We start from the raw sequence: 24,641 nt of genomic DNA on the forward strand, positions 1-24,641 counted from the left end.
CAGAAAAAAACACACACCAACCGCTACTTAAATGCACAATCCCATCACCACCCTGCACAGATCAACTCTCTAGCCAAGACCCTCATCTCCAGAACTAAATGCCTAGCCGACAAAGACCACCTGAAAACTGAATTACACAAACTCACAAAGGTATTAATCTCCAATGGATTCCAAAGAAAAACAATCACCAACCTAATCCAAAAAGAGACTCCCTCCAAAAACCAAGATACAGAACAGGAAAATGGCATCGCCCTCCTCCCTTACATCAAAGGCACCACAGATAAAATCAGCAAAATTCTCCACAAGCACAATATCAGGACAGCCTTCACCACTGACCAAAAAATAGCCAACATCTTAAGAAACCCCAAAGACAAAATCCAGCTAGAAAACCAAGGAGTCTACGAAATACCATGCAAAATCTGCCCAGCAATATACATAGGACAAACAAACAGGAGAATAAATGCACGCATCACAGAACACAAAAATGCAGTAAGAAAAAAAGAAAAAACTTCTTCCCTTTTCCAGCACCTTAAAGCTACAGGACACGAAATCAACTTTGAAGGAGCCAGGTTAATCTTCAAAACAGAACACCTCCACAAGAGAATAATCATGGAAGCCATCGAAATAGAGAAACATCCCCACAGCATGAACAAACGTGATGATACCTCCCGCCTACCAAACATCTGGAAACCAGCCCTAGCCAACAAACGAACACCACCCACCACCCAAGCCGTTAAAATACAAAACAACAATGCACACACAACCTGCACCAATCAGCACCAATCTACCAATCATGATACAACCACACAACCAATCATTCCACTTACTGAAACAAAGCCACCCCCCCATCCCCTCCCACCAAGACTTACAGAAAGACGGCAGCTCCGATCACATTTTAAGCCCACAGCTTGAAGATGGCAGGTGTGATCCTGCCGAAACGTTGCAAAGACAATCTCAACCTTACACGGGAAAAGACCCGAATACAACAAAACCAGCATATATAGATAGATAGATAGATAGATAGATAGATAGATAGATAGATAGATAGATAGATAGATAGATGATAGATAGATAGATAGATAGATAGATAGATAGATAGATAGATAGATAGATAGATAGATAGATGATAGATGATAGATGATAGATAGATAGATAGATAGATAGATAGATGATTTATTTATTTCTTAGCGCTTATAGACCGCCCCCTCTCCCGAAAGGGACTCGGGGCGGTATACAGTCCATATCAAAATACATCATAATAAACAATTAAAATATTAAGTGGATAAATACATAAATAAGAGGAGGATAAAAAGATATACAGAACTATACTGCTAAGTAAATAATTTAAAATGTACAGCATTTAAAACCCCAAGATCCTATAAAATTAACTTTAAAAGAGCATTCCCCTTAAAAAACCAGTAAGAAATATGTATGCCAGGAGGTAGACGTTAAAATTATGCCAGGCCAGCCAGTCGGAACAGGTGTGTCTTCAATTTCTGTCGGAAGGAGCGGAAGTCAGTAGTGGTTCTAATGTTGGGGGGGAGGTCATTCCAGAGGGTTGGGCCCATCACAGAAAAGGCCCTACTCCTTGGTGTCGCCCGTTGGCATGATAGATAGATGATAGATAGATAGATAGATAGATAGATAGATAGATAGATAGATAGATAGATAGATAGATAGATAGATGATAGATAGATAGATAGATAGATAGATAGATAGATGATAGATAGATAGATAGATAGATAGATAGATAGATAGATTAGATAGATAGATAGATAGATAGATATACATATACATACACATACACATACACATACACATATACATACATACATACATACATACATACATACATACATACATATTTATATATATAAATGGCTCTGTGTGTGTGTTTCAGCATAACTCGTTTCAGAGGTGTTTCAACCTTGAGCAATTTCAATCAAATCTGGTACACGGATGACTTATTCTCTGGAAACAAATACTGTGGGGGTAAGATACCCCTAACACCCCGTGGGATGTGTGTTCTGTTTAGATACATCCTGTTATGCCTTTAAATGGCTTCTACTGTACTGCACAGTGGAGTTGGTAGCAGTTCACAATACTCCACAAAGGGGCTCCCTCTGGTAACCCAACATTAGAAATTACGCTTCTGGGGGCACAGGGAAAACATTTTTAATGAATTTAATTGTTGCCAAAATCAAGGCTCAGGAAGAAGTTGTTCTTGTAGGCTTCTCAGTACTCCACAACGAGGCTCACTCTGATAAGGGGGAAAATCCAACATTAGAAATTACATTTGGTCCGGATATTTTCCCCCTATAAACAAATACCCGGATAATGCCAGGTTATCAGCTAGTTATTAATAAGAGTTTGGAATAATACAAGTAGTACTACGACCACAATTGAACCCCAAATTTCTGCTGCTAAGTGAAACATTTGTTAAGTGAATTTTGTCCAATTTTATGACCTTTCTTGCCACAGTTGTTAAGTGAATCTGAATTTCCCATTTACTTTGCTTGTCAGAACGTCGTAAAAGGTGATCACAGATCCCGGGACACTGCAACTGTCATAAATATGAGTCAGTTGCTGAGTTTCTGAATTTTGATCACACGACCCTGGGGATGCTGCAACGGTCATAAGTGTGAAAAACAATGTTAAATCACTTTTTTCAGTGCCATTTTAACTTTGAATGAACTGTTGCAAGTCCAGGACTACCTGTACTTGATTACCAACTGCATATGAGTCAGCAGTGTGATTTGACTTCAAAAACAGCAAATGGGATTTTAGGTTGAAGACCTGCAGTAGGAATAATTGTTCCACTTTATTCTGAGTTAGTCAAAGGTCGCCAATTGAGGAAATTGGAAATATTTAACCTTGAGCAGAGGTAACCAAGTGAAGTATGATAGCACTCTTCATATACTTGAGCGGAGGATGTCACATAGAAGAAGGTCAAGGCCAGGTCTCTTTTGCCCTGGAGTGAAGGGCACAAAATAATGGATTAGGTTCCAGGAAAGCACATTCTGATTGAATGTTATAAAAAAAAAAAACTTCATAAAGCAGAGCAGTTTGACTGGAAGCTCAAAGATAATGGGCTCCCCTTTTTCCTCTAGGGGTTTAAGCAGAACCTCAACAGCCATCTGCTTTAATTGGGACTCCTGCTTGGAGAAGAAGATTGAACCTAAAGGACTAAATGGTCCTTTCTCATGCTGTGATTCTATCAATACTGTGCTATAGGGGGGCAGGGAGGGGTGTATGTATGAATCTTTAAAGAAAAAAAATTTTTTTTGCATGCAGAACCCAATCTAATAAGCCAGTCTCTTTCATCAGAATACTTCTTTGAGTATTCCAGGAATATTCAGAACATTTTAGTGTTTGCAATAGGAAATAATAGTGGCTCAATATTCATTTGCTTATTTATCTCTAAATGTATGCTTGTCTCTCTCTGGGCATATCTGTGATGGAATGTAGTGAGAAGATGGATATCTAGGAGGGAGGCAATGAATTCCAGAGGAATAAGAGACAACTCAGACTACATAACATGTAAGACAAAGAGGGTGAAGACAGTCCCACCCGAATAGTTCACAGAGTATATTATAGATGCACATAGTAGAGTCTTCAGTCTGACAAGATTGTGTCTATAGGTTTGAAACAATAAAGAACTCAACTTTACTAGACATTGTTCTTGATTTTGGTGCTGACAGTATCCTTTTATTTCTGCTTAACTGTAATTTCCATAGTTTATTATGCACATTTAAAATTTATAAAATAGATTTCATGCCTTTTGACTGGCATTTTGATAAATAGGATGCTAGGTAGTTTTTGGTACAAACTGCCACTTATGTTATGTTCTTTTGAAACACAAAGAAGAGGAGACCAAGGACTTGATTTGTATGCTGAGCTCTGGACCTAGGACATTTGAAGTACAGAGCATTATGTACATCTGCAGTGCTAATATATATTATTGCTAATATATATTGTACTTTGCAAGAAGACGACAGAGGCTTAGGGCTGAAGATTATGACAATCCTTCTAGGTGAACCCATGGTGAGAATGATGAATACTAATCCTGCAGAGTTGTCTCTTATTTATGACAAAGAAGGGATTGCCAAATATATCCTATACTTCATGCTACTCACCAACCATTTCCTCCTCCCCCCCCCAAAAAAAAAATTCTTGTGATACCTGGGTCCAGCCTTTTCCGGAATTATTTTCTCTTTAAAGGAATAAGTCTGTGGTAGAAAATATTCCCTTTGTGACTCAGCATTGTCATTAGAAATTCAAGTAATCTCTACAGTATAAACATCATTTACCTGATTAGTTCAATATCCTAGTTATATGGAGATAATTGCAATTATATGATAATATTCTGGTTGAATGTCAATGCATTGTGAATGGGATAAATGTTGAACGTTGATGTGGGGGAAATGCAGTTGTGAAAATAGTACAGAATACAACAGATTTCTTTTGTTTCTTTAATATGGATTAGAAGCATTAAACATATCCTGGCAACCCTGACTTGCTTCAAATAGCTTCTAATTTGTTTCTAAACTCAGCTGAAAGTTCTGGTATGGATTTATAAAGCTTTTGCAGATTTGAAAAAAAATGGAAAGTGGCTATGCATGCTCATCCGTGGTTAAAGACGATAACCAATCATGATAAGTGGCTTCTTGTTTTGAACCATAAATAGTAAATATTACAGAATTAGTCAAATCCATGATCGTCCTGTGATGAACAGAATAACAGATTTGGAAGGGACCTTGGAGGTCTTCTAGTCTACTCTAACCCACGCTCAAATAGGTAGATAGAGAATCATTAATAAGTGATTTAGAATAGGAAACCAAGAACTTCTGTTGGATCCACCCTCCTGCAGTGGATGGTGACATTAGAGCAGTGGCCCCCAACCTTTTGGGCACCACGGACTGGTTCTGTGGAGAGAGGTTTTTTCATGGACTGGATGGGGCATAGTTTTGTGTGCTGCTTGCATCCAGCAGATGGGGCTTCGCTTGTTTGCATGGTCCAGTTTCTGCATGCTGAGGCCCAGTGCCGGTCCATGGACTAGGGGTTGGGGACACATGCATTAGAGTGTCATATAACATATTGTGATATATCATGACATTTTTGGCCTTTGTGGAGCGTGGCCTGCAAGTGAAGCATCTGGCCCATGGGCTGCCAGCTTGACAGGTCTGCATTAGACAATCCCAGGATAATCAGGAAGTGATCTGACCATGATAAGTGAGACACCAAGAATTCCCCAATTTCAGATCACATAGTCACTGCCCCTATGGAAACACTGAATCCAGTGTGTGATCATTGTCGCGTTTAGGACTCTGGATGTTTTGGTGGCCATGAACTCCTGAGACCTCTCTCCTAAGAAGGCATGTTATAGTCGTCCCAAGAACATAAATCTGGGAAACTCTACTGCTATGTCAGGAATTGAGTCACGTTGCACAGGTAGCAAGCTAGTACGTTAATAATCCCAAATGATCCCTAAAGGCTTAATGAACAGGATGTCATATCTGGTGACCTGTGCTGAAGTGCCTATGAAGGCTGTAAAGAATCTCAAATGACAATTGCCAAATATCCAACCCTGCCCCTACGTCTTGATTGGTGACCCCCCCCCTTCTTTCTGGACCCAGCCAGATCTCGGCAATGCATACCAGGTTGATTTACAGTAACAATAACAAAGTTGGAAGGAACCTTGGAGGTCATCTAGTCCAACCCCCTGCTCTTGCTGGAGATGTATACTATTTCTGATAAATGGCTATCCTGTTTCTTCTTAAAAGCCTCCAGTGATGGGTCACCCACAACTTCCAAAGGCAATTTGTTCCATTGGTTAATTGTAGTCACAGTTAGAACATTTTTCCTTAGTTCTAGGTTGCTTTGCTCTTTGGCTCCTTGCTCCATCCATTGTTTCTTGTCCTGCCTACAGGTGCTTTGGTAAATTGGTTAGCCCCCTCTTCCTTGTGGCAGCCCTTCAAGTATTGGAAAACTGAATGTTATATCATCCCTATCCTTCTTTTCAGTGGAGCAGGTATATCCAGTTCCTGGAATTGTTCTTCATATGTTTTAGCTTCTAGGCTCCTAATCATTTTGTTGCTCTTCTTGGAACTCTTTCCAAAGTCTCAGTATCTTTTTTTGTATTGGATGAACAAAACTGGATACAATATTCTAAGTGTGGTCTTACCTAGGTTTTGTGGAGCGGTATTACTACTTCATGTGATTTGATTCTAACTCTGTTAAAAACCTAGGAGGACTTTGGCTTTTTTGGCTGTTGTTGTATATTGTTGGCTCACATTTAGATGGTTGTCTACTAGGACTCCAAAGATCTGTCTCATAGTTATTACTGTTGAGTCAGGTTTCACCTACTCTGTACTTGTACTTTTGATTTTTCTTTTCCAACCTGTAAAACATTGAAGATTTTCTCATCAATGTTAAATCACTAACAAGGGAGGCCTAGTATTAAAAAGCACAGCAAGAAGTCATTGTTTTTAGAAAACAGATTTATTTCAACAGGCATACAACCCTGAATTTTATCAATCTTGAAAGAAGGACTTGATTTCTTATTGTCTTTTCATATTTTGATTCATTTATCATTTATCTATTTATTTATAATTTTAAGCTATAATTTATCAACATTATTTTGATTTGGGTGGACAATAAAACCTGAAAAATAAATAAATAAATACTGTAACTGAGTGTGTATGTATGTGTATATATATATATATATATATATATATATATATATATATATATATATATATACACACACACACACACACACACACACACACACACACACACACACACACAACTGACTATTTATTTATTTGATTTATATAGCTGTTTACATATTCGGAAGCAATCTGTTCTTGAATTTTTAAATGAGTTGCCTTGCTTCTTTGAACCTGATTTTAATTAAAAAATAAAATAGATCAACCAAATTGAACATCTGGTCAACCTTGTTCTAAAATACCAATTTTCACAGAGTTTTTAAGTTTATTGTTTGGTTATGAATGTGTAGTTAGGTCAAGTCATGAATATAAAAATACTTTTCAATACATTTCCTTGCTTAACATCTTTTAAAATAAATCCTTCATAAATGTTTATGAAGATGTTATATGATTCATATTGTATCATGAACATATACAAATCTTCTTTTTAACTGTTATATTCCAATTAAGCTTGTCATCTAATTATATTATGATTTATAATAATGTCTGACAACAGTTTCCTAAGATAAAGATTTGTTCGTAAGGCAAGAGTATGCAAATTTAAACCATTTATGGAGCGATATACAGATGCACATTAGGAGTTGCTGTCCATCTGAACTTCAGGCATATGATATAATTATAAAAATCCTATTTCTAATTATAAAAATCATATATTTAGCTATACAAGTAAATACAAGAACTTGTATACGTTATAGTTAGTTATTTGTTTCCATCCCTAAGTCAGTAAGAAAAAAATAAGCCTGGTAGAAATTTAAAGATCTTAGAAAAGTCTGAGGTAGTGTAATATTTATATCATACAGTATGCATTGTGAATGTAATTTTTATACAATGACATTACATATTGTCATTCTGATACAGGAATGTATTTGCAGCTCAGACATGAAATGACAGATCCTTTGTGCTCACTTAGCTTGGTTGTTTTCCTACAGATGTCATTACCCAAACTGGGTAGCATCATCAGTGCCAGTAGGGAGTAGAATTTGCCCTCAATTTATATTCTAGTGTTTTGCTTTTCAGTGTTGGTGTTCAGTGAGTGAACATTTTTTTTTGGGGGGGGAGGTTGTTTATTGTTTGGTTTATTTCACAATTCTTTGATTGGGGTATTGTTCACTTCTTGTTTGTTCGTCTAATGCTAATCTTGGTTTAATCTATGGTCATATGGGTATTGATTGCAGATGGGGAGGTGTTTTGGTCTTTTTGTTCCCTTTTTTGGCTTGTTGGTTGTCTCTTTTGCACAGTATGTAGATGATATTCATGTTTATGTGTCTATTGATGGCCAATTTGTAAGAGTGCCAGGCTTCCAAAAATTCTTTAACATGTTTGGATTTGGTCTTGGTCTAGGACGGACACAATAATACCTTAGCATATTTGGACTTGCCTTGGTCTAGGATGGTCACAGTCCTCCAGATCAAACCATGGTTATGTGTCTCCATATGTTGTGAAATTGAAGAGTTCTCAGCTTATCTTCTGACTGCTGACTGTATTCACGGATGTGTTCTGCGAGTTTTCTGCCTGTTTGTTCTATGCAGTGATTCTTGCAGTCATTACACTGTATGTTTGTAGATGACTCTTGTTTTTATTTCTGGGCTGCTGGATCTTTTTTAGGCACCTCACACTGGAAAACAATACTCCGTAATTTCCCACTATAGTGCCTTAAAAGAGTCAAAGATTTGACAGTCCATGAGGATGAAATCCTGGTCTCATTTGATGTCACAGACTTTAAACACTTCCATAGACTCAGAATTAGCCAAAGAATGTATGACAACATTGCTTCAGACCACGCCCGACCTAACCAAAGATTTAAATACCTCAAATCATAGATCTTCAGTTTCTAAATACATATTTTCAGTACAACAAACTTATCAACAAATACACCCACCACTTTCGGAACTCAGAGCTGCAGTCATAAGAACAATGTCTGGAATCCATAGCACTCCCATACATACAACCCAAAATATTGATCAGGTATGTAGATGACACCTCTACCATAATAAAAAGGACCAATTAGAGAACACCCATAAAACCATCAACATCTTCAAATGAATTCATAGCAAAAAGGAAGAAGAAAACAACAACACCCTACCATTACTGGATATCCTTATCATCAGAGATTACAATGGCAAACTAGAAACACAAGTTTACCAAAAAAACCACCCACACTAACCAAGTACTCAACTACTAAAGTAATAGCTCAATCTCCCACAAGAGAAGGTATGTAAGAACACTACTTAGATGATCACAAACACACTGCAGCAATCCTGTACAGCAGAATAAGGAAACGGATCATTTATACATCTTCCAACAAAATGGATATCCATGCAACTTCGTCAAAAAATGCTTGATCATTCAACCCAATATAGCAGAATTCAAGTGGTAAAAAGATTAACACCGCCATACATCAAAAACGTCTCAGAAACCACCAACAGACGATTACAATCATATTGCATCAGTGTAGCACACAACCAATTAAAGTCTCTCCGAAACATTTCTAAATAAACTAAAAGATGCAGCAATCCCTGAAGAAGAAGAAAAAAACAGGAGTCATCTACAATATACAGTATAAGGACTGTATGGCTGAACACATCCATGAATGCCAACTAGGCGAACACATCCCTGAACACCAACTAGCAGTCAAGAAGACATGATTATTACTCTTCAATTTCACAATGTATGGAGATTCTTAACCATTGTTTCATATGGAAGACTGTGACTATCCTAGACCAAGCCAAGTCCCAAAACACAAGAGAATACCCGGAAGCCTGGCACTCTGACAATTGGTTATCAATAGACATATAATCATAAACAATATCTACATACTGAAAGAGACAATCAACAAGCTGAAAAGGGAGCAAAAAGACCAAAACACCTCACCACCAGCAATAAACAATCAGATAAGCATAGATTAACACCAAGAAGTGAAAAGTACCCCAATCAAAGAATTGCTAAACAAGCCAACAACAAACATCCTAACAAACAAACAAAAACCCTCTGGCCAAGATCACTCCTACCAACACTGACAGGGTAAGCCACCAGAATATAAATTGAGAGCAACCCCGCTCCCTACTGGCACTGATGAAGTTTCTTAGTTTGAAAAAGAAACTTCCCCAAGAAATAACCAATTCATATTGTAATTCTATAATGCAGTCTTATAATATTCATTTGACCCTTTGTTATGGAATATAAGAAGCATGTGCTTCCCTCCCCAAGTGCCATGTACTTTGAGAAATTTGGGTGAAGATTAGTCAAGCAATAAAGAGTTTACTGCTTCAGAGCATGCTTTCTAGTAGAATTGTTCCAAAATTTTATCTTTCAGGGCCATGCCCTTTTTCTAACTAGCTTCAGTTATTGCGAGTATTAATGACTCCTGTGTGTCAGATTTGTCTTCCACCATTTGATCCAAAGAATTGAACTTCGTCATTATTTTGATTCTTTCTTGTCTTCTCAGAACTATAATAAAACCTTTAACCTAAATAAAACCTTCAATAAAAATGCTCCTGGAAATATAATGTATGGCAATAGAAATAAGTACATATTGCAGAAGTAGACTAACATCAGTCTTCCAAGTTCTGTTCATGTTTTTCTAGAATCCTTTCAATTTGACAAAGTTAATTTATATGTAATCAACAAAAACACATGTTTAGTATTTAATAAGTGAAGTGTATAGATATATTGATGGGACGCGGTGGCTCAGTGACTAAGACACTGAGATTGTCGATAAGAAAAGTCAGAAAAGTTGAATCCCTAGTGCCATGTAATAGAGTGAGCTCCTGTTACTTGTCCCAGCTTCTGCCAACCTAGCAGTTTGAAAGCACGTAAAAATGCAAGTACAAAAATAGGAACCACCTTTGATGGGAAGATAACAGCGTTCTGTGCGCTTTCGGCATTTAGTCATGCTGGTCACATGACCACGGAGACATCTTTGGACACTGCTGGTTCTTCAGCTTTGAAATGGAGATGAGCACCCCCCTGACCTAGAGTCAGGGACGACAAGCATGCATGTATGAGGGGAACTTTATCTTTACCTTATAGATATATTGAGAGAGCCAGTTTAGTCTAGTGCTTAAGGCACCAGATACAAGCCAAGAGTGTATGAGTTCTACTCCTGCCTTTAGACATGAAAGCTAGATGGGTGACTTTGAGCCAGTTATTCTGGTTATTTCGCCAGTGGTGAAATTCCATTTTCCAGCGTGAGCATACATGCTGGCCAGCTGATTGACATGCGTGCATGCATGCCAGAAACAGGAAGACCATCTTGCCGGTGCACATGCATGCCCTGGAAACCGTAAGTTTATTTTCGCACATGCGCACATGCCCCTGGGCAACTTCTTTTACGGGTTGCGGCTCAGATGTGTGCGTGCTCCCTTTTCAGCATTCAGTGCCGAAAGGTTTGCCATCACTGCTTTATAGGAACATTTCCTTTTCTTGAACCACACTCAGATCTAGTCTTGCCAATAATTTTAGAATCCTTTTCACTGCAGATGCTGTAGATCAAATGAATCTTCTGTACATCCTGAAAATTATCAAAACTCCCCCAAACTGATTCATACTGTTCAACAAGTTCCTTTTCCAGAAGTTGGCAAAATGCTTCAATTAGTGCTGATTTATCAAAAAAAGGTGGCACTTAATTTCCCCTCCAAAAAACTGTATATGAAAGAAAATAAAATTTTAATAGGCTGTGCAAAATTATGACTTTCAGATGATTTACTATAATGGCTAAAAAAAATAAAAGATGGCATGAAAAAAAGGAATGAGCCTATTTCTCCAGTTAATCTTGCATGGGTTGACTGTTGTATATTTTGCTAATTATTACAGCTTATTTATAGACAGTTTCTAATTAATTTTAGAAAAGTCTCCTCCAAGTACATTATTTTTTTCCTCAAGGTGGTACAAAGAAATGAATTATTATACAGATCTGAAAATAACATATAGTGCTTCATTTTAAGCAAGACAGATTAAATGCAGTTGTTTTCTGCTTCTCTTATTTTAATATTTTGGCCACTTCAGTATTTACTGAAGGAGCCATAGTGCTTGTTTCACACATAACGCAAAGTCCTAATAGGTGAGCTATGTGGAGTGCAGATGGTTTAATGTTATATGTGAATAGCATTGAAATCTAGATAGCATATTAAATATAGCAAAATATTTTGGTCAGTCTTAGTAAAGAAACAATCTCTGAGGCTTCAAGGGAATGAAACTGGAGTTGCTGATTGTGGCAAAGACCAAGGAATTGGTGAGTAGATTAATTCCTTGAAACCACTCTGGATAAGGAAAGAATGGGAGATCACCCATATAAGCCCCAGACAACTAGTCCTCACAATGAGCCTCCAGGCAATGGTTTTCCATGGGGTTGAGTGTTTAAAATAACAGGATTAGCCCTCTTGCTTACACCTGCAGCAGATACTTTTTAAAGAACACTAAGTTCACAAATATCACTTTCTCATCAATCAATTCCCAATATTGAAAATTGCTTATTGATGACTTCTAAGCTATTAGAGACCCTCAGAATGAGAACTTTGAAAACATTGAATCTGACATAAACAGAAAACAGCTAAATAAGTTCTTGTTCTTAAAAAGTTATAATAAAGGTCCTGATAAAATTGATAATTGAATAGTAAAATAAGAGCTGCCATTAAAACACAAATGCCTACTCTCTATATAATATTGCAGTGCAGGCTCTGTCCCTAACATATTTGATTGTGGCAGAGTGAGAGGCAGAGTTTGCTTCACAATACACATTTTGCCTCTCTTGTCCCTTCTATAGACACCCATATGTCATCTGAATTCAGTATAAAGGATACTCTAGATCAGTGATGGCGAACCTTTTTTGGCTTGCGTGCCATAAGTGGGGGGAGCGCAGGGGGGTAGTGTGCAGGCATGCCGCACCCATAATGCAATGTGCGACCCCCAGTGCACATGCACGCACTACAGGCACGACCCCCCATTTTTTCCATGCTTTTTTTGCCCTCCCCAAGCTCCAGAAGCTTTATAGGAGCCTGGGGAGGGCGAAAACAGCCTCCCCCGCACCCTGGAAGCCCTCCGGAGGCTTGAGGGAACTTCAGGATGCTTCCCTGAAGCCTCCAGAGCAGTCAAAACAAACCTCTGAGCAAACTGGAAGTGAGTTCCGGTTTGCTCGGAGGGTCGTTTTGAGCGCTCCGAAGACTTGAGGGACCTTCAGGACGCTTCCCTGAAGCTTCTGGAGCAGTCAAAAAGAACCTCCGAGCAAACTGGAAGTCCGTTCCCGAACTTCTGATTTGCCCGTAGGGCCAGTTTTTTGCACTCCGGAGGCTTCAGGGAAGCTCATGAGGGCCTCCGGGGGGGGGGAGGCTCTTTTTGCCCTCCCCAGGCTCCTATAAAGGTTCTGGAGCCTGGGGAGGGCGAAAAATGGCTTTAAAAAACTCAGCTGGCCAGCGCGCACATGTGCGCTGGCCAGCTGACAGGACAGCGCCTTGCGTGCCCTGACAAGGTGGCACACGTGCCATAGGTTTGCCATCACTGCTCTAGATAACACATTTAACTGTAACCAAATCACAGGTTGATTGCTTCCTAGCCACAGAAGCTGGGAAGGGGAGAACAGTTTACTGAAGACAAGTATTGGATGTTTATATTCATTATGTGCACTAGCTGAACCTAATTACACTTTCATGGCTTTCATTCATCAAAAGTAAGGTTTTACATTTAGTCAATAAAAACAAAATGCCCAGGTACAGTATAGGTGGTACCCTGTTCAATAGTAGTAACTGTGAGAGGGATGTTGGAGTTTTAGTGAACAACCTTAGTGGACAAATATGAGCCAGCAGTGTGCAGCAGCTGCCAAAAAAGCCAACACAGTTCTAGGCTGCATAAACAAAGGGATAGAATCAAGATCACGTGAAGTATTAATACCACTTTATAATGCCTTGGTAAGGCCACATTTGGAATACTCCATTCAATCACCATGATGTAACAAAGATGTTAAGACTCTAGCAATAGTGCAGAGAAGAGCAACAAAGATGATTAGGGGGATTGGAGACTAAAACATATGAAGAACGGTTGCAGGAATTGGGTATGTCTAGTTTAATGAAAAGAAAGACATGGGGAGACATGATAGCAGTGTTCCAATATCTCAGGGGTTGCCACAAAGAAGAGGGAGTCAAACTATTCTCCAAAATACCTGAGGGTAGGACAAGAAGCAATGGGTGGAAACCTAATCAATAAGAGAAGCAACTTAGAACAAAGGAGAAATTTCCTGACAGAACAGTTAATCAGTGGAACAACTTGCCTCCAGAAGTTGTGAATGCTCCAACAATGGAAGTCTTTAAGAAGATGTTGGATAACCATTTGACTGAAGTGGTGTAGGGTTTCCTGCCTAGGCAGGGGGTTGAACTAGAAGACCTCCAAGGTCCCGTCCAACTCTGCTATTGTATTGTATATTTGATGCATTTTATAAACAAACTCTGAAATTTAAAAAGTAGCAAAATACAAAAATCAATAACAGTATTTTTTAAAAAAAACATTATTTAAATAGTTTTTCCCTTTCTGTCACAGTCAACAAACACACAACTTTAGCATTAGCATTAGACCTGCGGGAATCTGCAAAGTACCTGAGAGTAGGACAAGAAGTAATCAGTGGAACAACTTGCCTCCAGAAGTTGTGAATGCTCCAACACTGGAAGTCTTTAAGATGTTGGATAACCATTTGACTGAAGTTGTGTAGAGTTTCCTGCCTAAGCAGGGGGTTGGACTAGAAGACCTCCAAGGTCCTTTCCAACTCTGTGATTCTATTCTATTCTATTCTATTCTATTCTAGTCAATCCTATTCTATTTTAAAACTATAAAGGTACAGAAAGTTCCATGAATGTTCAGCTATCCAGTTATAATGATCATAAAATAAAACCTCTGGTATTACAGTAAACAGTGAATAATAGAAAGAACGTGATGGCCACATAAAACATAATTAACATTTGTATTATATAAAAAGGCATAGAGAATATCGTTATCTAATAGTTGAGATTAAGGAATATAAGGAAGAGTTTAACCACCTCTGTTCTGTTTACTGAGCAAAATTGGCCACTGTCCCCTCACCTTTGTATCATTCATCCCCATCATTGCTGCTTGCATTATGAAAATGCTGTCCTCCTTTTGTCAATACTTTCTGATGCAAATAGATTTGGTAGAGAAAGATTTTTTCTTGGAGCTTTATAGTCCTGACCTCCATATGGCCCCTGTTTGCATTTGAGTTAACGTATATACATCTTTTTTTCCTTCAGAATTGCTGTGTTTGGGAGAAATTCAAAGTGTGACGTTCATAAATTTTCTTAATGTGGCAACTGAAGTGTGTTTCTGCTTTGTGCCATTGTACAATTGCCTACTGTATACGTATTATAGAAAGGCTGAGTTTCATAAAACACTATTGTGGGAGGGGGGGGGGAGACTATTGTGCACCCAGTTCTAGAATTTTTCATCCTGGACGCCAGTCACTTGGCACCACTGCTCATTTTCTAAATGAGCTAGAAGAAATACACAATTATTCTTACATCACTGTGGCAATTTTTGGGGTCCCTCATGAACCATCTAGAGAGCAATCAGATTCTCAAGATGTGCTCAGATAATATTTTCATCTGCAACAATATCAACAGACTAGAATTTTAGCCAAAAATTGGCTACAGCGGGATTTGTAGAAGAGCAAAGGGAAGTTAAATGGAAGATATGACTGTATTTTTAAGTCTTTTCCCTAAGAGTTATATTCTCTGCCCCCCCCCCCAAATATTTAAAAGCCTGAAATGTAAGTATTTCAGGAATTTTAAGGAGGGAAAAAATGAAACATTGTACAAATCACAAAAATGGAATCAATTATGGCATAGAGCAGGGGTGTCAAACTCAAGGCCCAAGGGCCAGATTCGCCCACAGGGTGCTTAGATCTGGCCCATGGACCTGCCCTGGAAACAACGAAGGACTGGTCCACTGTGCCTCTGCCAGCAAAAACGGAGCCCAGGCAGGTAATGTGCAGCCCTCCCTGAACTCCATTTTCAGTGGCAAAGAGCTAAAGGATGCCATCATGGCCGAAAACAGAACCTCGATGAGTGACATTGAGCTGGCCATGCCCACCCTGGCCATTCCCATATCAAACATAACCCCTCTGTGGCCCTCAATGAAATTGAATTTGACACCCATGGCATAGAGAAACTCAATTCATGGAATCTGCTACTATTTGGGAATAATTAGTAATTAGCAATCTGCTAGTCTCTAATTTTAAATGTTTAATTAGTATAGTATATATAAAAATGTCAGGAGATCATATATATATGCATGCATTTAAGGAAATAATTTGTAGAGTTTGTAGAAAAAAATGTATATTCAGAAGAAAATTATGCATGCTACAATACTTACATTCCAAAATACATATTTTAAGAAAGCTGCACAGAGTGGTGTATATGTAAAGGAAAGAATCAGAAGTATCTCCTTTCATTTAATATACTGATTTTCAATATTTTTCCAAGTTACTGTTTCCTCTTATGCATTATATATTGGTGTTTTTGTTTTTCTTGAGAAAACATTTGAAAAATATATGATTTATAAACATTTCTATTCCAATGCTAGATTGTTCCAGATCAAGATGGAAGAAGGAGTACATGTGATTGCAAATGAAAATATGAATATATGAGTGTAATGGTAACCCAATGAACTGGAGTGAATCATAAGTTAATCAATCATTCTTGGATATAAACTTTATAGTAAAGATAGGGAAGATCCCATGGGAAAGAGGTTGGTCTTAATGTCAACGAAAATATAAAATCTAACATGGTAGAAAACATTGGCAGACCAGATTCTTCTAAAAAAAAAAAATCACCATATATGATTGACAATATCTGGCCACAAATATAAGCTCTAGGAGTATGCTCTTGCCTTTCTGATGAAAATATGGAGAACAAACTTGAGATTTTGAAAGAAACCAAGGAGACATGCAAAATAAAACTTTGTAATAGCTTATAATAGCTGGTGGCAACCATGATTTCCAATCAGTAACACTGACCATGTTGTTAGGTTTAGCAAACATACAAAAAGGAAATTGGTGGTCTTTGAGCTTGGCTGTTTTCTTGCTGGACATTTCATTACTCAAACTAGGTAAGATTAACAGTGCTGGTATGGAGTGGTTCTTTTTTTGGGGGGGGGAGGGTTGATGTCAACCCTGCACTACAGATAGTCTCCCCTATTGGAAACTGACATCCTGGTTTAACAGTCACATTTGACTTAGAAATGGAGAAGTTTCTAAAATATAAGGAAACTTGTATAAAATAAATTTAAAATTAATAGGCTAACTATCATGGTGGCTGATGATTGTTTAAAACTAAAGTAATTAAAACTCAGGTAAATTGTGTTCCATTGGGGTAGATAAGGCTAAAAAGTTATTTGGGATAAGGTGAATGAAAATTGTGAGACATCCATTAATTGCATAAACAAAATGATGCTAGAATAAACACATCCTATGGACAGAAAGGTTCCTCGCTATTGCACAACACACATTTCTAGATCCAACCCAGTGATAGAGAAAATAAAAGTTATTTTTTTTATTAGAGAGTTTTAATAAATCTTACAAATATATCCCCTTCCCCTCCCCTCCCTCCACTCCGATCCCACACCCCTCCAACCCTCCCTCCCCCCAACCTCCCAGAGCAAAATACAGGGTATAAAGATTTAACAATCATACGCTAACATAAGCTAACTAACTTTAACATATTCCTCCTCTTGTACTTTAACTCTTCTTTTGTTAAGCTAACTTTAGATAAATTATACCAATCCTTGTTCTTTCACTCATAAGCTAATTGGAATTTCTTAGACTGATATTTATTTTGAATATATTCAATCCATCTTCTCCATTCCAACTTGTATTTCTCATCTGAATGGTCCTTGAGATATGCTGAGATTTTGGGCATCTCTGCTAAGTTTACTACTTTTAACGTCCATTCTTGAATAGTAGGCAGCTCTTCCTTCTTCTAGTACTGCGCCACCAGCAATCTTGCTGCCGTTGTTAAATTCAGAATCAAATTAGTCTCTATAACTGTACAGTCTGTAATTATCCCTAACAAGAACAGCTGGGGAGTGAACTTTATCCTGTTTTTAAGAATATTTTGAATAATCCACCATATTTTTATCCAAAATGCTTTAACTTTTTTGCAAGTCCACCATATATGATAATAGGTAGCGTCAGCACAGTCACATCTCCAACATTTAGATTTTTAAATTCTGATGCATACAAGCTAACTTTTTAGGATCTAAATGCCATCTATAAAACATCTTATAAAAATTCTCTCTCAAGTTTTGAGCTTGTGTAAATTTTACATTCCTTACCCAAATATTTTCCCATGTTTCCATCATTATTGGTTCTTCAAAGTTTTGTGCCCATTTTATCATACAATCTTTAACTAACTCTGTTTCAGAATCCATTTCTATCAGTATATTATACAACCTTTTAATATGCATTTGACCCTGGTCCCTAATTTGTTTTACCAAATTATCCTCATTTTGCATGATACCAATTTTCTGATCTTTTTTCCATCTGGCCTGTAACTGTCCATACGGAAATCAGGTTTAAATTACCCTTTCCTCTCTTAGTACATTCAAAGGCTTTAACTGTAGTACACCTCTTTCTATGTTAAGAAGCTCTCTATATGTAATTACATCCTGTTTTTGTTTTATACTTATATTCTCTATTGTGTGTCTGGGCACTATCCACATAGGTATCTTATCATTTAACTTATATTGATATTTTTTCCAGACACGCAGTAGAGCATTCCTTAAAATATGGCTTTTAAAAATCTTGTCCACCTTCTTATCATATATTAAGTAAGCATGCCAACCGTATACCAAATCATATCCCTCAATATTCAGTATTCTATCCTCTGTTAAATTAATCCAATCGTTGATTGTTGATAAAACTACTGCTTCATAGTATAATTTTAAGTTGGGCATTTTCAAACCTGCCCTTTCACGTATATCTTGCATTATTTTAAGTTTTATTCTTGGTTTCTTCCCTGCCCAAACAAAATTATTAATACCTTTCTGCCATTCTTCCAAATTTGCATCTTTTTTGAGTATTGGTATCATTTGAAAAAGAAATAGAAACTTGGGCAAAACATTCATTTTTACTGCTGCTATCCTTCCCAACAAAGACAGTTGTAGTTTTTTCCATTTAGTCATCTCGGTCTGTATTTTATGCCATAATGGTAGAAAATAAAAGTTATTTGATGGAAGAAGAGCCACCTCTGTATGAAAGACCATGACCATACTACAAAAATAGCTTCCTCCCTGTTTCTCTCAATATTAGAGCTTTTTAATTTTTTAAAAACATTAATAATACTTTTAAGCTTTTATTTTATGCTACTTTATCCTGCTTTCTGTAATCTTCAAATAGCTTTACTTTAATCATAAGCCTTAATAAAATGACATTTGTAATCTTAAGGAATCCCCCCCTCCCCTCACTTACACTGGTGATGTTATGTTGTTGAGTAATGAAACATCTGAAAACAATCAGGTTCAGAGAGAAGCAACAATTCCAAAGTCTTAGAAATGTTTGTAATCTAAAGCTGATCTTTCAATATTGGCCTTACTTTGCACAACATTAATAAGAAGCAACCACAATAACAATACATGTGGAAATTTTCTTTCTAGCTGGGTTGATCTTTTTCTGTATGTATTCCACTACAGAATGAAGAATCGTCTATCAGAGGTGCTTCACTGTGGATGCTTGCAATGAACAGGTTATACTTGATTATCTAAAGGACAGTTTAAAACTCTATAAAATTACTGAACTCTATCCATGTTCAGAGACGTCGTGGCTCAGTGGCTAAGACGCTGAGCTTGTCGATCAGAAAGGTTGGCAGTTCAGTGGTTTGAATATCTAGTGCCATGTAATGGAGTGAGCTCCTGTTACTTGTCCCAACTTCTGCCAATCTAGCAGTTCGAAAGCATGAAAAAATGCAAGTAGAAAAATAGGAACCACCTTTGGTGTGAAGGTAACAGCGTTCTGTGTGCCTTCAGCATTTAGTCATACCGGCCACATGACCATGGAGATGTTTTCTGACAATGCTGGCTCTTCAGCTTTGAAACGGAGATGACCATCACCCCCTAGAGTCGAGAATGACTAGCACATATGTGCAAGGGGAACCTTTACCTTTATCCATGTTTCACAGTGAAATAAAAATGAATAAAAATTTGCTTATGTCATTGGGAATCCCAAGATACATTTTAGTTTTGATGCCCATAGACAAGAAAGTTAAAGGATGATTTCAGAAACATTTTGGCTACTTTCTTTTTTCCCTTAAAGAGTATATTTCAAAAGGTATCTATTTAGTTAAAGTAGTATTTAGTTTAAACATACCCTGGACCTCTTTTTACCTTTTAAAATATGTTTTTTTCCCACCATTCTGCAAGACTTAATGTTCTGTGTGGCACTGTGATGTAAATGAGGAAATGTGGGACCTTTAAGAGAACAGAACACATTTTCACTATAATTACTTTATAAAAACCTATCTTTCTGTAACACAACTTTTTGTATTTCTTATGTGATTAGTCATACTGTAAATAAGAATTTATCTGGTTCTTTTTGTCTTTATGTCTTAATCTGCTTTGTCACTTATGAGGTCAAGCCACCAAAAGATTTAAAGCACTATAGCTTTATTTCATCAGGACATATTCTAAACTCCCTTCCCTGATGATGCTGATAGATTTGTATTTTATTACTTCTTCTTCATATTGGAGAATATAAGCTGATTTAAAACAGAAGGTGCTCTTACACTATACTCCTCTAAATGTTGGGTTTTTGTGTGTATGTATGTATTCTCTACTCAGCGAATGAAACCTGTGAATAATACTTTTTCTGACATTTCTTACTCAAATTTGCTGTAGAAATAAATGTAGTTTTACCACTGGGTATACTTTTATCTAGGGATCTCGAAGTCAATCCTTCTCATTCCTGCTTCAATCTTCCTTAGATACAAATTGGCACAATGGTTTAGTCAGTGGTGGGATTCAAATAATTTAACAACTGGTTCTCTGCCCTAATGACTGGTTGGATGGGCATGGCCATGGGGTGTGACAGGTAGCACTTGCCTCCTGCACCCCCATGGGAGCAAAAACAGGCCATGGGGGAGAACGCCACCCCCTTCCATGTCCCATTTGGCCCTAGTAGGCTTCCCTGCACTTTAGAAAGGGCGGGGCAGGAAGGGGAAGGGCCAGCCAATTTAACACCGGTTTGCCTGAACTGGCCTGAACTGGCTGAATCCCACCACTAGTTTAGATCTAAGTAAATGTGCGTACAGTAAATTAATGTAATTCTCTTACCAGCCATTGTAAAGCTCTACACATGCAGAATTTTCCTCCTACAGTTTGCAAGATTATTTTTTCCTTGGATTCTGATAAGATAGTTCACCTTTTAAGGTATTAGATGGTTCCGCCCCAAGCGCCTGATGGAACCAGATAAGTTCCAGATGGAGCTTGGGCCACCTCCTGTAGACCTGACCCGCCCCCGGGTGGAGGACCTGGTAGACGCATGGAATAGTGCGACTGCCGGGGCCCTAGACCGGGTGGCGCCTTTGCGGCCCCTCCTGCGGCGACGAACCACCCGGGCCCCTTGGTTTACCGAGGAGCTAAGGGTGATGAAACGCCACAAGAGACACCTAGAGAGTCGTTGGAGATCCTCCCGTTCCGAATTTGACCGAGCACAGGCACGGGCCTATTTGAGGACGTACCTTGTGGCATTAAGAGCGGCCAAACGTCAACATTGTGCCGCTCTTATTGCGTCCGCAGATAACCGCCCTGCCGCCCTGTTTCGGGTGACACGCTCCCTCTTGTTTGAGGGGCCGCGGGAAGCCCCTTTACAGGGCAGAGCAGAGGAGTTTGGGAAATATCTACAGGACAAAGTCGCTCAAATCCGGATGGGATGGGCCCCTTTCAGTGGTCCAGTAGAGGCGCCCGAGGCGAGTCTTGAGGGACCATTCTGGGAGGAGTTTGACTCGGTTGCCATCGAGGATTTGGACAGGTTGCGTGGACGCCTGCGACCTACCACATGTTTATTGGACCCGTGTCCCTCCTGGCTTGCACTGGCACCTGGGAGGTTACACGCGACTGGCTCCTGGGCCTAGTGAACGCTTCGCTGGGCGAGGGGTCTCTGCCGGCCGCCTTGAAAGAGGCGGTTGTGAGACCCCTGCTCAAGAAGCCTTCTCTGGACCCAACGGAGCTAGTTAATTATCGTCCAGTCTCCAACCTTCCCTTTTTAGTGAAGGTTGTAGAGAGTGTGGTGGCGCAACAGTTTCCACGTCACCTGGAGGAGAATGATTATCTAGACCCGCGCCAGTCCGGCTTCCGACCCGGGCACAGCACGGAGACGGCCTTGGACGCGTTGGTTGATGATCTCTGGAGGGCCAGAGATAGGGGTTGTTCCTCTATCCTGGTCCTATTAGATCTCTCGGCGGCGTTCGATACCATCGACCATGGTATCCTGTTGCACCGGCTAGAGGGGTTGGGAGTCCGTTTTATGGTGGTTTGGCTCCTACCTCTCCGGCCGGACGCAACGTGTGTTGGCAGGGGAGCAGAGATCGACCCTGAGCCCCCTCACGTGTGGGGTGCCACAGGGGTCGGTGCTCTCGCCACTCCTGTTCAACACATACATGAAACCGCTGGGTGAGATCATCCGTGGCTTTGGGGTGGGATATCATCTGTATGCTGATGATACTCAGCTGTACATTTCCACCCCGAACCACCCCAAAGAGGCCGTCGAAATGATGTCCCGGTGTTTGGAGGCCATGCGGGTCTGGATGGATGGCAACCGACTAAAACTCAACCCTTCCAAGACGGAGTGGCTGTGGCTTCCGGCCCCCCGGTTCAACCAGTTGCTTCCATCTCTGGCCATCGGGGGCGAGCAACTGGCCCCCGTGGAACGGGTGCGCAATTTGGGCGTCCTCCTGGATGCCCAGCTGTCCATGGATGACCATGTGACAGCCGTGGCAAGGGGGGCGTTCCATCAGGTTCGCCTGATGCGCCAATTGCGCCCCTTATTGGACCGGGATGCCTTACGCACAGTCACCCATGTGCTGGTGACGTCTCGCCTGGACTACTGCAATGCTCTCTACATGGGGCTTCCCTTGAGATGCACTCGGAGACTGCAGCTGGTCCAGAACGCGGCCGCGCGGGTGATTATGGGGAGGACCAGATACTCCCCTGCAACACCTCTCCTGCGCGAGCTGCACTGGCTTCCTGTAGTCTATCGAGTGCGTTTCAAGGTTCTGATTACGATCTTTAAAGCGCTTCATGGCACAGGACCTAGATACATGCGGGATCGCATCCTGCCCCATACATCCCTACGACCAATCCGCTCACACAGAGAGGGACTTCTCCAGGTGCCGTCCACTAAACAGTGCCGGGGGGCGACACCTAGGAGCAGAGCCTTCTCTGTGATGGGCCCAGCCCTGTGGAATGACCTCCCCCGTGACATCAGGATTACCTCCGATCTCCGCTCCTTCCGTGTAAAGCTTAAGACCCACCTTTTTGAACTATCTGGCCTGGCTCAACCGTAGTCTTTCTTATCCTCCTGACAGTCCTTTTAAATTTTAATTAATTGTGTTATTATTACGGGGTATTTTAATAGCTGGTTTTTAATATTCTGATTGTGATGTAATTGTTACCTCCTCCGTGCATGTATGTCTCTGTATATGTGTGTATTTAGATGTTTATGTGTTTTTATGTTTTTATCTGTTTTACTGTACGCCGCCCCGAGTCCTTGGTGGAAAGGGAGCGGCTAACAAATTAAAATTATTATTATTATTATTATTATTATTATTATTATTATTATTATTATTATTATTATTATTATTATTAAGGAGGAACAAATAGGAAGATTGAAACAAAGGGAAAAGATGGCCCCTTTATACATATTTTTGTTTTGATACAAGGGTGCTATTGCTATCCTATTCTGATGGTTATTGACAAATTAAAAAACATTTCTCCAATTCAGATGTTATCCATTTGAAACTTCTTATGGATTGGTAAGTGTATGAAATTGTAGTTCCTTTCACAAAATTACAGAATTTGGTCCTTTGAGAAGTCTCTGTACTAAAGTTTTTTTTTGGGAGGAAGAAATTCAGCAGGGACTCATAAAAATAAAATCTGAACTTTTAACTTTCAACTTGCAAACCCGGTTCAGATAAATTTACAATAGATGTGATTAAAAATAAATTTAATTTTTCATTTGGTTACCTACCAGATCATTCATTCTGGTTTTAAAGAGACCATTACATATTTAATTATATACATTCATATTTTTAAAATAGTCTAGGGATGCATCTTCCCATTTTTCCACAGGAGTATAGATCAATTTATGAACACTTTTCTAAGCTGACATTTTTGTCACTGTTTGATTCATTAAATAGAAAATGTATCTTCAAGTTTCTCAAACATATATCATTCTAATTGTGATTTGCTAATGTTGTTTTTTCTAATTATTGCTCTCTATATAAATTACAAGTTAGTATGATTAAATGTACAATTAATATTTCACTTGCCTGTTATGCTTGGTTTTTTTTCTTATATTGTCTTTTAATTCATTTTCAGACTGAAATAATATAGGAGTATATGAACATAATAACATTATCTAATTATTCATCTTGGTTGATAGAAAAGAGACTATTAACACATTTTGTAAGCTTATTAACTTATTTATTTTCCTCTAATACCTGTATGATATGCTTTGTTTTATTTAGTATATTTATGTCTTCCTTTCATTTGTCATGGAGTAAACTTTGCATTTCTAAACAGTCATGTATTTAGGAAATTAACAGATTCAAACATCCTCAGGACTGGCATGTAACTAATTCACAAGTTACTAAATTTCTTAACTCTTTTGTAACTTTGGAGCGTGCTTAAGGAAATAATTAGTTTCTA

General features: G+C 38.9%; 1 protein-coding gene across 2 annotated transcripts in view; it reads left to right on the forward strand.

Annotated features, from left to right (window-relative positions):
- The window catches only part of TENM2 (teneurin transmembrane protein 2), a 1,011,554-nt gene that overhangs the window by 694,997 nt on the left and 291,916 nt on the right, over positions 1-24,641 (forward strand). The gene's annotated exons all lie outside the window — the stretch shown is intronic.

The sequence above is a fragment of the Natrix helvetica genome, assembly GCF_964273705.1.
Source record: "Natrix helvetica genome assembly, chromosome: 1".
NCBI classification, from domain to species: Eukaryota; Metazoa; Chordata; class Lepidosauria; order Squamata; family Natricidae; genus Natrix; species Natrix helvetica.